Raw genomic sequence first — 16,004 nt, 5'->3', positions numbered from 1 at the left:
CATGGGGTCGCAAAGAGTCGGGGGCACGACTGTGACTTTCACTTTCAATGTCGTTATAAAGGAGACCCCAGAGGGCTCCCCTGCCCCTTCCATCCTGTGAGGAAACAGGGAGCCCTTGGCCATCTCTGAACTAGACTCCAAATCTGCTGATGCCATATCTTGGACTTCTCAGCCTGCAGAACTGAGAGAAATAAGTCATGGATCAATGGTATTGTGTTACAACCCAAAGGAACTAGGACTCAGATTTTCCATTTGACTCACTCTAAGTTAAATATTCAAGGATCCCTCTCGCTCCTTTCCTCCTCATTGTCATCCTTTCCTCTTTTCTTATCCTAGCTCCTCATGTTCCCCCAGAGTCCATCTCAACCTCCCATGTCAGCACATGGAACTCACCTGGGGCCCAGGTTGTGTCACCAGGGAGGGTGGCGGTCGAACAGGTGGGCAGGTAGAAGGTAACTAACTTTGTAATGAAGATGACTATTTACTTAAGCATCTCATCTACTAGAATGCATCTTTTAGAGAGAGCTAGTTTCCCATTAGATATTCAGTGCAAATATTAATCCTTGTAGAATGAGTTAAACACTTTTCAAGTATTGTGTACTCTGCAGCATTTTTTACAGTAATCTTATGGAATTGAAAAGAATCTTTTCACCCATGCATTGCCTTTATGGAAATGCAAGCAAATAAAGAATGAACATAAAGGATATCAGTTTGAAAATCAGTTTCTTTAAAAGATTAATCAGGCATCTCCAGCTCAGAATTGAGCAATAAACATACACATTTGTTCTCCCTCTTCTAAAGACATGCACTGAGATAAACACTCAGAGGAAAAAACTGGGATAAGTAATAGTGAATAAGTTTAGAGATTTCCACATATTTCTGGAACGAGATGGATGAGAGAGGATGGGACGATGAAACAGATAAAGAGATAAATAATTCGGGCTTTAAAAAATAGGAAAGCAAACTAGTAATTGGAATTCAGCATGTGCCTGGGTTCAAAATTAGTAAACAGCACAGCAGTTGGTATTTAGAAATAAGACTAGAAACAAGAGTATTTGTGGATAGTATACAAACAACTCAGGCACACCACTGGACACACTACAGACTCTCTTTCAATATCATAACCTCATTCAAGTTGTTGGAGAACTTAGTTCCTTGCAGTTGTAGGACTGACCCTCCCATTTCCTTCTTGGCTATGAGAAAAGAGAGTGCTTTGTTTCTACAAACAGCCTACAGGAGAGAGGATGTTCTGGGGAAGTGAGACAGAGCAGAAAGCAGATCTCTCATGACCTCTATTATTTTTGAAATTTACAACAAAATAATTGCAAATGATATTTTAAAAATCTCTTAGACCTTACAGTGAGATTAAGAGTATACTAGAAAGCACAGACTAAACTAGTGCAAGAGGACCAACATGAAACTGATAAAAAATTCCAGAAAAGGAGTAAAGAAAATAAAATGGAAGCAATAACAGAAGAGAAGAAGTAACAGAATTTCCTCAGATCAAAAGGAGGAAATGAGTCTCCAGATGAAATTCCCCATCAATAGCTGACACACTGAAGGCATTACAGAGACACGCAGGACTGCAGAGAATCCACAGATTATATCTTCAAGAAATTGATCCGGTTCATCTAGGTTATCAAATTTCTAGGCATGGAGTTGTGCGTAATAGTCTTTCATTCCATGGGAACTGTAATGTTGGCCTCTGTTTCATTTCTGATATTTACATCCTTTTTTCTTTTTTTCTTAGTACACCTGGCTGAAGGCTTATCAATTTTATTGATCTTCACAAAGAATCAGTTTTGGGTTTTATAGATTTTCTTTACTGATTTCCTGTTTTAGATTTCATGGATTTCTGCTCTATTATTTTTTATTATTTCTTTTCTTCTGCTTGCTTTGGATTTCACTTGCTCTTTCTCATACTTTTATTTTCTCCTATTCTGTGCACAGAATAATGGATGCAGAGTTATGGCTCCTGAAATTTAACACACATGTGACAAACTTCATAAAATGTATCCCCCTCTTCATCCAATCAGTAAGCTTAGCAGGAAAGACCACCCTGGACCAGAAGAAGAGGAGGGTGTTGTGATGGGCATGGAGGCTACCTGGATAACAGCATCTAGTGGTCATACATTCAGCGTCCTCCCAGTGCAGGACCCGAGACTATGGCAGCCCTTCACAGTAGGAAGGCATCTAGTCTCCAAAGCAGGAAACCAAGACTTGTCTGTGGTCTTGCTCCTAGCTCCTCACTCTTTTCTGCTCCACAAACCTTTTAAACAAGAGGTGTATGATGACTCCTCTCCAAGGAATGACTGTAAACAGGAGTAAGAGGGAGAGGAAACGTTCTTTTTGAAAGGCAGCCTCTTTTCACTAAACGCTCCTGGGGTTTTCCTTCCACCTTCCCACTAGCGAGCTGGCGTCCCTCCTAACTTCCTCCTCTCCTTGCACTTTTCCTTTGGCCTTGGCCCCACCCTGGACCCTCCCCTGGGCTACCTGGGAGAGGGGACTCTTCTGAGCAGGCAGGCAGAGTGGGAGCTGCTGGCATCAGGGCCACGCCCAGCAGTTGCCCTGGGGACCAGGCACGTTGGGTATGTGGGCCCGACAGCTGCCATGGGGAATTCTTTGCCCATGACCACACCAGCCCAGCCCGCCAGCTGTCCGCCCAGGATGCCAGGGATCCAGGGTCTCTGGCCCGGGTGCGGATGTTGTCGCAGAGCCGTCACTGCCGCAGGGGTTAAGTGTCACTCAGGATGATTACAGCAACAGAGGAAATGACACTTTCCCAAGTGTCATCTTTTACCGACCAGAGCAACTGTGACTGTCCCTGTGCAGGGCTGACTCAGTCTTCACGCCCCAGGCAAGTGCTTCCAAGTCACTCTGCACAGTGTTAAAAACACTGTCAAGCTCGTGGTTCGTGCCCCACTGGTGTTTTCTAATCCTGTCCAGGGAAGAGATGTGTTCACAGGAGGCGCCATGTGGTCCCCACACACACTCACCCCTGCTTCCATGACTCTGCGTTCTATAGCCCTCCAGGCTCCTCTGTCCATGGGATTCTCCAGGCAAGAATACTGGAGTGGGTTGCCATTTCCTTCTCCAGGGGATCTTTCCAATCCAGGGATCAAACCCCAGTCTCAAGCATTGAGCCACCAGGGAAGCCCACGTATATTACCATCTACCTTTATAACAGAGAGATGCGCCATTTAAACCAAATTGTGGAGTTAAATGAGCCTCTTTGACTCTTCTTGATAAGGTGTCTTACCCAACTGTTTCATAAATCAATTAATGCAACAAAAGTAAGAATTCCACCCACTTGAGAGCATGCTGTAAGCTTGTCACACCAAGGTGAGACATCTTGGATAACAAGACCTGTACCTGCATGCCTTTATCCTTCAGTCGGTGTCTACAACACTGCGGTATTCTTAAGAGCTGGGCTAGCTGAGTGTTACCTCTCCATTTCCTAAAGGAGCTTCAAGGGTCCCACTCCTCACGGGAGGAAGTGGTTTTCTGGTGCCCAGCTCCAGACCTGCTTCTCCCAGGTAATATGGGATGACTTTTCCTTCCATCAGCGTGGGCACAGGGTGCCCGGTGAAAGTGCCAGGTGAGAGCGCCCTGGCATGGAGACACTCTCTGATTGCTGCTCTGTGCCGTATCTTCTGCTTCTGTGTGAACTTGGACATCGCGTGTACACACCACAACAGCTGCTCTCCAGGCAAGCTTATTCATATAGAAGATTCAGAATTTTTACAATTTTTCTCCTCTACATAGAAAACAAATTTCCTGAAAACAAAATTTGGTATCTGGAATTGTCTAACTTGTGTTGCTTTTATTAATTTACAAATCAATCAGGTTAAGAACAAGAAAGTTAAAAGCAAGAAAGAGCATGAGCCAAGAGATACAGGATCTTGGCTGAAGGAAGGGACAAGGAGACTGAATCCTGCTGCACATGGGCTATGCCCTATGGAGGAATCACCGGACAGCCTCGGCCTCCAGACAGACCATGGCCTCACTTGGGACCAAGCCCTGCCCACCTGTTCTCACCCCAGGATGTCTTCCCTCCTATTCTAATGGCCAGAAACACGCGTAGACCATCTCTGGCTGGGCAGGGGACGCTCTTGGAGGTGGTGACATCTAAGGTGAGTGGGAAAGGATGAGCAGGAGTTTTCCAGGCGAACAAAAGGAAGGCTGCCTTTCTGAAAGAGGGAGGACCCCTGCACATGCGCACAGGTAGGAAGCGCATCCCTGGAAGAGGAGGGGTTACCCAGGTGGGTGCAGGCCCTGCAAGGAAGCAGGTGGATGGTGCACAGTGGGGCACAGCCCATGGCTGCTTCAAAGACCCCAAGCTCCATTTCACTGGAGAGGAGGAGGGGCAGTGGGAAGATGGGGAGGGTGCCTTCCAATTTCAGGGTGCAGTTGTTTCGGAGGAACAGAGTACCAAGGGGACTGACTCTGGACAGGAGGGCTCTTCAAATTCAAGTAGAGAAGACTGAAAGCTTGTTGGAAGGGGGGAGCCATGGACACCTCAAAGGCTGTTCAGGAAGGGGGGTGCACACGCATCCAGAGCTCTGAGGTTCCCCAGGTCCCCACCAGGTGGCTGACTCACCTGTGCCACCATTAAATGAAGTAGAACCTTCTGCTGGTCTAGAAAGAAGAGCGAAGTCAACATAGGCTTCCTCTTTTTATGACACTTTCTTTATTGATTTCACTTCATTGCTTTTTGCAGATATTTCATATCTTACAAATTGAAGGTTGGCAGCAACCTTGTGTGGCACACATCTGTAGACCCCACCTTTGCAAAAGCGTTCTCTCACTTTCTGTCTCTGAGTCACGTTTTGGTCATTTTCCAAACAGTTCACTCTTTTTCATGATCATTAGACTAGTTGTGGTGATCATTGATGTTATTATTATAATCATTTCAGGTACAACAAACCATGCCCTTGTAGGTTTGCAGACTTAATCCACAAATGTATTTGTTTTTACTGCTCCAGCTATTCACCCATCTTTCTCCCTCTCCTTGGGTCTCGTTATGCTCTGAGATGCAACAATATTGAATTTAGACCAATTAGGCTACAGTGGCCTCTAAGAGAAGGCAGTGGCACCCCACTCCAGTACTCTTACCTGGAAAATCCCATGGACGGAGGAGCCTGGTAGGCTGCAGTCCATGGGGTCGCTAAGAGTGGGACACGACTGAGCGACTTCACTTTCACTTTTCACTTTCGTGCATTGGAGGAGGAAATGGCAACCCACTCCAGTGTTCTTGCCTGGAGAATCCCAGGGACGGCGGGGCCTGGTGGGCTGCCGTCTATGGGGTCGCACAGAGTCGGACACGACTGAAGCGACTTAGCAGTAGCAGGCCTCTAAGTGTTCAAATGAAAGGAAGGATGATATACGTCTTATGTTAAGTCAAAAGCTAGAGAGGATCAAGCTTAGTGAGGAAGGCATGTCAAATCCCAGGCAGGCAGAAAGCTAGGCCTCTTGTGCCGAACACTTAGCCAAGATGTGAATGCAAAGGAAACTTTCTTGAAGGAAATTAGAAGTGATACTCCAGTGAAAACACCAATGATAAGAAATCTAAACTATGGAGAAAGCTTGAGTGGTCTGGATGGAAGCTCAACCCAGACACAACATTCCCTCAAGCCAAAGCTCAACGCAAAGTCCTAACTTTCTTCAGTTCTGTGAAGACTGAGGCAGGTGGGGAAGCTGCAGGAGGAAAGTGTGAAACTAGCAGAGGTCGGTCCGTGAGGCTTAAAAAAATGCCCTCACGGTGGACATACATCAAGGGTTTACCCGGTGGCTCAGCGGTGAAGAATCCACCTGTGGTGCAGAAGACCCAGGTTTGACCCCTGGGTCAGGAAGATCCCCTGGAGAAGGAAAAAACAACCCACTCCAGTATTCTTGCCTGGGAAATCTCATGGACAGAGGAGTCTGGCAGGCTACAGTCCATGAGGTCACAAAGAGTCGGACACAACTTAACAACAAAAACCACCACCACCATCATTCAGCTGAACATTTTTATAGTGATGTTCCCAAGAGTGAGGCCTGGGTGATCGCTTACTACTCTTGGGAACTACGCATTCATCAGGTTCATAGACAACTTTATTCATTTAACAAGTATTCGTTGAGTTAGTTCTGTATCAGTGAACAAAACAAGCAGAATTGCCTGCTGAAGTAGAGCTCACCTTCTGCTGTTCTTCTTGTCTTCCTTTGCCTTCACTACCTGGTTCCCCCACACTGGTTTAAAATAACATTTGGGAACAACATGCTTTTATCATTATGACTAACAGCAAAGACAATTTCTTAAATGCAGAGCCATGACTGTTGAGACTCTGTAGTGGCCCAGTGTAAAGGGATGAGCAAGAGAAAAATGGAATCTTTGGGTAATCAAGCCAATGGGTGTCTATGAACCAACAGAAAATAAAGTAACCAAAAGGATTTATTCTGAAAAATGGGGCTATTATTCAAAATATCATTAAATCTAAAATGCCATTGAAGAAGAGCTATACTTTGTATGCAGTAATGTAGAATAATGCTGAAATAAAATTATACTTATTAATTGTAGTATCTCACTTTATATTCTTTTACTCTGAGTATGTATCCTGAAATTTTAAGTGGATTTATTATACACAGTCAATAGACAGATCTTGCAGTTGTCCCATCTGCTAAAATTTCCACTTTAAACCTGGGAGTTTAGTTCATTTAAATAGAATGTAGCCATTGATACAATTGAGATCAAATCTACCATTTATTTGCTTTATATTTATCTCATATTCTTTTCTCTCCTTTTTTTTTTTTTTTTTACTTTTTCTGCCTTTTCCAGAACTGTGTGTTTTTTTAGATCTAATTTTTTAAATCTCTGCTTATTAGCAATGCTTCTTTATTTTAAATTTAAGTAGTTGCTCTGGTGTTTACAGTTACATCTCCAACATATTACAGCTTTATGTAGAGTGTAAGAAACTCACAGCAAACATAATTCCATTTAAGTCCCCTGTTCTTTGCACTATTATTGTCAAATATTACTACAAATATATATATTTGTAGCAATGTTACAAATAATATTACATAATGTTACAAATCCTGTAATATATTATCATTGTTTTTGCTTTGAACATCAATTATCTTTTAAGGAGACAACAATTTTTTTATGGTTTTCATATTTTTCATGTATTTCCAGTGCTCTTAATTCCCCTTTTTGTAAATCAAGGTTTCTTTCTGGAGTCATCTTCCTTTTACTAAAGTAATTCCCTTTAACAATTTTGTAGCAAAAGTGTTGTGATAATTCGCTCAGTATTTGTTTTTCTGGAAATGACTTGAATTTGCCTTCAGTTTTGCAGAAGAAAAAATTATAGTTTAGAAAAAAGGTATTTTCTAAATATTTAAAAGATATTTCTCCATTTTCTTTGTAGTTCAGTCAGTTCAGTTCAATCATTCAGTCATATCCAACTCTTTGCGACCCCATAAACTGCAACATGCCAGGCCTCCTGTCCATCACCAACTCCCGGAGTCCACAGAAACCCATGTCCATTGAGTCAGTGATGCCATCCAACCATCTCATCATCTGTTATCCCCTTTTCCTCCTGCCCTCAATCTTTCCCAACATCAGGGTCTTTTCAGATGAGTCAGCTCTCCTCATCAGGTGGCCAAAGTATCAGAGTTTCAGCTTTAGCATCAGTTCTTCCAATGAACACCCAGGACTGATCTCCTTCAGAATGAACTGGTTGGATCTCCTTGCAGTCCAAGGGACTCTCAAGAGTCTTCTCCAACACCATAGTTCAAAAGCATCAATTCTTCGGTGCTCAGCTTTCTTTATAGTCCAAGTCTCACATCCATCCATGACTACTGGAAAAACCATAGCCGTGACTAGATGGGCCTTTGTTGGCAAAGTAATGTCTCTGCTTTTAAATATGCTATCTAGGTTGGTCACATGGAGAAGGCAATGGCACCCCACTCCAGTACTCTTGCCTGGAAAACCCCATGGACAGAGGAGCCTGGTAGGCTCCAGTCCATGGGGTCGCTAAGAGTCGGACATGACTGAGCGACTTCACTTTCACTTTTCACTTTCATGCATTGGAGAAGGAAATGGCAACCTACTCCAGTATTCTTGCCTGGAGAATCCAGGGGACAGAGGAGTCTAGTGGGCTGCCATCTATGAGGTTGCACAGAGTCGGACACGACTGAAGCGACTTGGCAGCAGGTTGGTCATAACTTTCCTTCCAAGGAGTAAGGGTGTTTTAATTTCATGGCTGCAGTCACCATCTGCAGTGATTTTGAAGCCCAGAAAAATAAAGTCTGACACTGTTTCCACTGTTTCCCCATCTATTTTCCATGAAGTGATGGGACCGGATGCCATCATCTTTGTAGTTATATAGATTCTAATGAGAACTCTGGGGTAGTCTTTGTTTCTCTGTTAGTTATGGGCTTTTATTTTCTAGTACAGCTTTTTTCTGCCTTTCTCTCTATATATATGACTTTCTCTATATATATATGTCTGTGTGTGTGTGTGTGTGTGTGTACCTGCTTGGTATTGTCCCTAGTGCGGTGCTGGGAGGGGAGTTTTAATAGCAGCAGACAGAAGATAGAGACTGGGAAGCAGCACCAAATACTAATGGGCAGTGATAATCACGGCATGCTGTGGCTCTCAATTCTACTATCTATCCATCTGTTTCTTATTTAGCCTTAGAACCCACCTCAGGACTTTTCAGGAAGCCTTCTATACCTTTCTCTCTCACCACTTCTCTGCCTCCCCTCCATTACTGAAATAAGTGGCCTGTTTTTCATTGCACTACACACTGGATTTCCCTCTGTCTTACAATAAATTCTCTTCTATTGCTTTATTTGCGTATCTCTATGGCTAGACTTGTTAAAAAGCAGAGACATTACTTTGCCATCAAAAGTCTGCCTAGTCAAGCCTATGGTTTTTCCAGTAGCCATGTATGGATGTGAAACTTGGACTATAAAGAAAGCTGAGCGCTGAAGAATTGATGCTTTTGAACTGTGGTGTTGGAGAAGATGCTTGAGAGTCCCTTGGACTGCAAGGAGATCCAATCCATCTTTTAGGATGCAACCAGTCCATCCTAAAAGAAATCAGCACTGAATATTCATTGGAAGGACTTATGTTGAACTAAAACTCCAGTACTTTGGCTACCTGATGCAAAGAGCTGACTCATTGGAAAAGATCCTGATGCTGGGAAAGATTGAAGGCAGGAGGAGAAGGGGACGACAGAGAATGAGAGGGTTGGATGGCATCACCGACTCAATGGACACGAGTCCATTGGGGTCGCAAAGAGTCGGACACGACTTAGCAACTGAACTGAACTGAATTGAACTGATGGCTAGACTGTGTGAACTCCTTCGGGGCAAAAGCTGTGGTTTTTATTTTTACCTCAGATAACTTTCCTTTGCATATCACATTCTCAACAAATGTTCGATGGAAGAATGCCTGAGTTAATGGTGTCTTCCACTGGATTCTGAGTTTGAAGGGCCAAGATTGTAGTTCTTCCAATATTTGTTGTAACTTCAGTCCAAGATAGGATGATTGGCATAAAAGCATTCTGAATGCAGAATTGAAAGTCTGGATGAGCAGAAAAGTTGACTACTGAGCTTTTTGCTGACCTCAACACGAAAGGCATGAGAGCAGAGCCCAGGATAGGAGAGAAGCAATCCCCCAGTCTGTTGTGTTCCTCCTTTAGGAGGGTCTCTGCCTGCCTGGGAACCTGACATACATGCCTACAGCCTCTGCGGAGAGGGACAAATATGTTTGATATAGTAGCTGTAAAAAAAGGAAATGAGAGGATTACTGATTTCCTGCCTTGGTTTGCATCTCTATTCCTGTCAACATCCATGGTCTGCTTCCCTGCAAATAAGATTGATTTAAAAAGCACATAACGTTTATTGAGTACTAATTGGGCCAGACACCTGGCAAGACATTTTACAGAGACAATCATCATCGTTTCACAGATTAGGAAACTCACACAAAGACAAGACATGACTTGCCCAAGGAGCTACGTTTGCAGGGAAAGCAGTAGAATTTGAGCCCTGGTTCATTCACCAATGAAATCCATCTTCTTACCACTAAGTAGCATTCTATCGATGTTCCTAAACATATAAAATACAGTTTCACAGTTACTAACAAATGATTAAATGAAGACCTTAAAGTCAGATCTTATAGCTTCATGTGCAGACTCTGCTCTGCTTTGGACAAATTCTTTAAGGCTCCGTCTTCAGAGTTTTCATCCGGAAAACTGAGAAAATAATAGCATAAATATTATAAGCTTCTTACAAGACAAAATGAGATTATATGTATGAAAGGTATCGTGCACATTGCATAGCACTATATTCTTATAACATTATCTCAAACATTATATAATTTGAGAAGCAGCAAGACTTCCCTTCCCCTTAAAATATATCTAATGAGGCAGCTATATATATATTTTTTTTTACTAGCAAATATCCCCTTGAAGATGCAGACAACTGATTTGAATCCACTCATTAAGTGGCTGGCCTTCGTTCCTAACCTGAAATGAATTATTCCATCTGTTGAATATCTTGGCTGCTGGATGAGGTCAGTTTCACCTAATGGTGAAAAACTTTTAAGTGAAGGAAAACATAATTTTGAGCACTGCACACTGTGATAAGTCCTGGAAGGTGAAAGGGTGACTAAGATAAGGAAGACCCACTGTCTTGGGACCAGGAATGGATAACCTTTAAGGCACTGCAGTGGGAGAGAGCAAGGAAACATCAGCCAGAAGTGGAGCAGAGGACAACTTTTCAATTCCACTTAGGGCTCTTCTGGTCAAACTCAGAAGACCACAGGCTAAAATTATTTGTGATGTAGTGAACCAGCTGTAGAAATCCTATTTCAAAACTGATTATCTGTGGCTTCCGCCAAGCACAGGATTGTCAGAGCAATTACCCAAAGCTCAGGTGAGAAGCCAGAGCCAGTCTTGTTTCCCTCGGACGTCTGGTCTGGCTCTGCTCCCTGACTTCACCTCTTTCCCATCACTGAGCCCCCCTTTCAATCCCTCGCCTGGTGGGTTTGAGATGAGATTACTGAAATCCTTCCCCAACTGTGAATTCAGCTTAAATGAATTTTAGGAAACATGGTTTATTCCCATAAGAGTATTTCCACCAGTGTATGTGAGTTACGCATGTTGGGAATAATTGGAAAAAGAGGCGCCTGAGTTAGAGACAGGAAAGAAAGGAAATAAAAGGAACCCAAACAAACAATAAAGCAGGCAGAGCTGTGCAGAGGTCTTGCAAGGAGGCTTTGCGAGACAGGGGGCCTGACACCAGGCTGTCTGCTCGCAGGAGGGCTCAAGGACCCCCACCTTCAGGGCTGGGCGCAGGTCCCCGGGTAAACACCCTCTTCCCCTGAGGAAGCTCCTGCCATCAAAGCTGGCAGCCCAGTGCCCAACTCAACCAGAAATCATATGAAAAAATCAGACTCAGGAGAAACAAAGCAAAGGAAATATGTCTTTCAATGGGCATACTAACTGCAAGGAAGAAAAATGCATGTGCAAACATTTGGTGAAGCTGTCAAGAAAAGAGAACCTGGGAAGATTCTTCCAGAAAAGAAATGCTCATTGGAAATAAACTCCAGAAAACTCGGTACATTAAGATGAGCCAAATGCCTGATAGAGTCTTGTTGTTGTTGACCTCCCTTTTTCGAATCTTCAGTTCCTCAGCAGCTCTGTGTCCTAGCACAGAGATTTTCGAAATGCAAATTCCTGTATGTGGGAAGTATTTCTGCATTTCAATCAGTTACTCTACCTGCAACTAGGAAGTCCACGTGAAGGGGAGCAACGCCATTCAGCATGTAGATATGAATATTGTCATTTTTACTTTACACGTGTTTACTCACTTACAGAAAATCATGTAATTCAGCAAACTTATAAAAAGGCAGGCACTCTTGTCAAAAAACTTAGAGTGACCAAATAAAGCCAGAGGAAAACCCGTACTATGCTCGTTACTGCTCACACTCTTAACTCCAGCTAATCATATCCTCATGCCCCCTTCATGTGCACATTAAAGAAATTGTCAGTAATTAGTGGGAAATTTAACATAAAGAATCCATGTAAAAACAGGGTTTTAATTATAACATTTACACAGGTTGCAAATTCCAGCTTGCCTTTGTGTAAGAGACAATCAGAACCATACTTAATTTTTTAAAGCCATTTTAGAAAAAGAAAAAAAAACAACTGGCCTTTGATATTTAAGTCATGTTCATAGACTTGTTTTTCAGCACTGTTATTCTGGTATTTTTCAACCAGTTCCCCTAATTGAGGAGACAGGGTTGTTCTTGGAGTTAAGAATGTATGGCTGTCATCATGGATAGATATGTTTTTGACTTCATGTGGGAGCATTTCCTCCTTATGATTCAAGCCCCAAAGACCTCTGCTCAGGCTAACCCAGAGCAGAAAAGAATGGAACCCAGACATTCATTTCAGCAACTTCTAATGTTGGCGATTCTTCAAAGACCAAAAGGCTCCCAGGTCATCAGTAGTTGGTGGATGACGGAGTTTCTCTCATTCCAGAATCCTAAGAGAACTAAAGCCCCGGGATAGACCAAAAGGCAAGAAGGACTTACCTGGTCCATGTGACCAAAGATACGGGAAGTAGGCTATAAAAAATAATGTATTGGATCTGGAAGTCAAATGTTAGAATTTTAATTTCTAGTATCTTAAAAAGCAGAGAAATATATGTCAGTAATACTGCACATGCAGAGCAACTCAGTTACTTTTACTGTAAGGATTTTCACATCCAGTAAGAGGGTGGTTTTCTGGCAGAAATGTGGCCATTGCACAGCTCGGGAGTTGACCTGGGCTCCCCATACACTATTTTCTTTGCAGCTTAGGGAGGGTAATTCATCCAGCCTGGTTAAGTGCACTTAAGAATCAACTTGTCTACTTTAAACCAATTTCAATGCAAAGTTAAGTGGCATAAAAAGTTTCCTGCAAAGAAATAGCAAATTAAACAAAACAGGAGAATGCAAACTAATGTTGAACAAGAAAATATTAGAGCTTTATTTTTATTTCTTTAATTTGTCATATGTGCTTTTGTCAGCCACATAACAGCTTAAAACAACGTCAGTCCCAAATTCTAAACTCTGAGGAAAACATTTTGGAAAATTGATTATATCTACTGTCATCAACAGAACCTCCTCCTAAGTGTATATTTGAATTTCAGATTTAAATTTGATGATGATATTCAGAAAACATACAGTTTGGTTACTGAAGCTTAAAGTCATGTGACAAACAACTACTTTACAGATTTAATTAAACTTCATAGTAAAATTTTAAAATTCCTTTTGTGAGGTCTTATCAAAATATAAAAGACAAAAATATGCTTCCCATTCAGAGAAAACTTTGTTACTTACAAAATCTTATTATTTTGATACAAACAGAAGAAATAGTACCTGAGAAAACATAACAACAAACTAAATGCGTAGATCAAAGGAAAATACACTATCAAATGGAAATATATTTCTCTGGTGTTGCCTACTATTCGATGGTATGTAGAAAATATTGTTAGATGTATAAAGAAATTAGTATTAAATTAAATTACACAATGTGAGAGGTTGAATAGAGGTTGCTTGAAAAGTATTAACATATCTTCCAGGATTCAGCTTGTGGAATTTTCTAGACTTTGTTCCATGAATTTTTTTAGCAGCTACTAAAGAGAAAGATATAATAAAAGTGATGAAGGGACTTCCTTGGGAGTCCAGTGGCTTTAAGACTTTACCATCCAATGCAGGGGATATGGGTTTGTTCTCTGATCATGGAGCTAAGAGCCAACATACCTTGTGGCCAAAAAACCAAAACATTAAACAGAAGCAATATTGTAACAAATTCAATAAAGACTTTAAAATGGTCCACATCGAAAATAAATAAATACAGAAATAAATAAATAGACAATCAATGATGAGATCGTTTAATATAATGTTTAAATATAATATAAACATTAATATTTAAATTAAAAATTAATATTTAAATATAATATTTAAAAATAATGTATATTAAGAAAAAGATAGTGACATGAAGTTTTTTTCCGTATAGCAATTAGCTGATTTTCTCCTGACAAATTAAATAATGGTGTAATTTAAAAATAAAGTTTGTGTCTTTCTCTTACAAAAAGATGAGCATACAAAATTTGCTTAGCTTTTTTTGTAATGACATGTAGCTTATAAAAGTACATATGTAACACACATTGAAACACATGCATACAGCTAATCTAAACCTTCAAGTAAAGCAGTTATTTAACAGCCAGGGAGAAACTAACTGTAACTCAAAATAAGTGGAAGCTATGAAGGGAAACTTGCGTAAAACTTATTTGAAAATGTTTCTCTTATCTGATTGCTTATCTAAAACTGATGGCAGTTTATCACCTTCAAAGGACTTGTATCTGCTTTGGGAAACAGAATTGACTGAAATGTTTACAACTGTCTGAATAAAGTGCCTTGATAAGGCAGAATCCTCCTATTTCCAATGGACTGTTTGGCATTTCTCCTTGGATGTCAAACAGACATCTAAAACTCAGCATACCTGAAACCAAACTCCCAGTACTCTGCACACCTGCTTTACCTTTACCTGTCTCATCCTGGGTAGTGGAACCTTGCTGTGCTGGCTTCTCAACTCACAGCACTAATATCCATCCCTGGTCAGGGCCTTTTCTGCCTCCCTCCTGACTCCCATACATCCCACACCAAACGTGTCAAGAAATCCTCTTAGCTCCACCCTCAAACACATCCAGAGGCTTACCCTTGTCATCAGCTCACCTGGCACTGGCCACCACCTCTTCCTGCATTTCCAGTGTGTATCTGTCAATCCCAAACTCCCAATTTATCCCTCCCCTCTCCGTTCCCCCTTGGGTTTTCTGCACCCTTTTCACTGCCTAGTACGAGGTCAACTACAGGAAGCAAAGGAAACGTGCTGCCTTAAGGGGTTTTCTCCTGGGCTCTCCCGGAGCCCCAGAGACTGCAATTCACATCCTCAATGCACAAGCATTCAGGGACCCAGAGCTCCAAAAGAACCGAATAAAATCTGCTCAAGAGAAGAACGGCTTCATAATTCAAGAACTTCTGGGAAAACAGGGGACGCCTGCCAAAATCTGAGACGAGCGATGGATGTGGATGGTATGGATGTAAAACGTTCTATGGGGGCTTGAGCTTTCTCTTTACAAACAGGTTTTGTATAACACTGAGAAACCCAGCCAAAGGCATTGTGGAGAGTGACTTCACACTCCACAAGACTCCTCGAAATGTCGTTTTCCTGAAGCCCACCAAATGGGGGAGACGTGAAAAGTGGATGTCATCCCCTTTGTTTATTTTGTATGTTAACAGTTCTGAAAACATATCAGCACATGTATAGAAACTCCACTGACACAGCACATCCACGGTTTTCCTCTTCTCTGATGCCCCACAGAATCCTGTAAGAGCCTGATCACGCCCTGTGGGCACCGGGCTACCTGTGGAGTGGTCAAGCATCCATCCCATCACCAGATGGGAGTGAGGGGTTATCCCCCTAAACCCACAATCTCACATCTTCCCCTGAACTGCCACACTTGAAATAGAATCAGTAACAATTATGGGTCAGAGACACACTTTGGAAATATATTTAGGGTGCAGGAAATGTTTAAGACAATCACTTAAACCACCTTCATTTTTTAAACTCATTGATGGTCCCCGGCATTTAGGAGGATCCAGGAAGCCTGTAGGTACCGACAGGACTTTTCAAACATACTGGGGGATATGTTGTTTACTGTCATTTATGTATTAAATTTCCTTTAACATAGGATAGCTTTATAAAAATAGATCAGCTATTTCTGGAATAGATTTGCTCCTTAGTTGGCTAAAGAGACAAACCTTTGGATAGTTATACCAAATCCTTTGGATAGTTAGGAATGAACAGTAAAAGACTGTAATTTTCTAAGAAATTTCACTTTTCTAATATAAAAGTATCCTTGGTTATTGATATCAACACTGCTGAAAACATCAAGAAATGCTGGATGAGAGA

Source organism: Bos taurus, chromosome 11, assembly GCF_002263795.3.
Source record: "Bos taurus isolate L1 Dominette 01449 registration number 42190680 breed Hereford chromosome 11, ARS-UCD2.0, whole genome shotgun sequence".
Classification (NCBI taxonomy): domain Eukaryota; kingdom Metazoa; phylum Chordata; class Mammalia; order Artiodactyla; family Bovidae; genus Bos; species Bos taurus.
Note: the sequence above shows the minus strand (reverse complement) of the source record.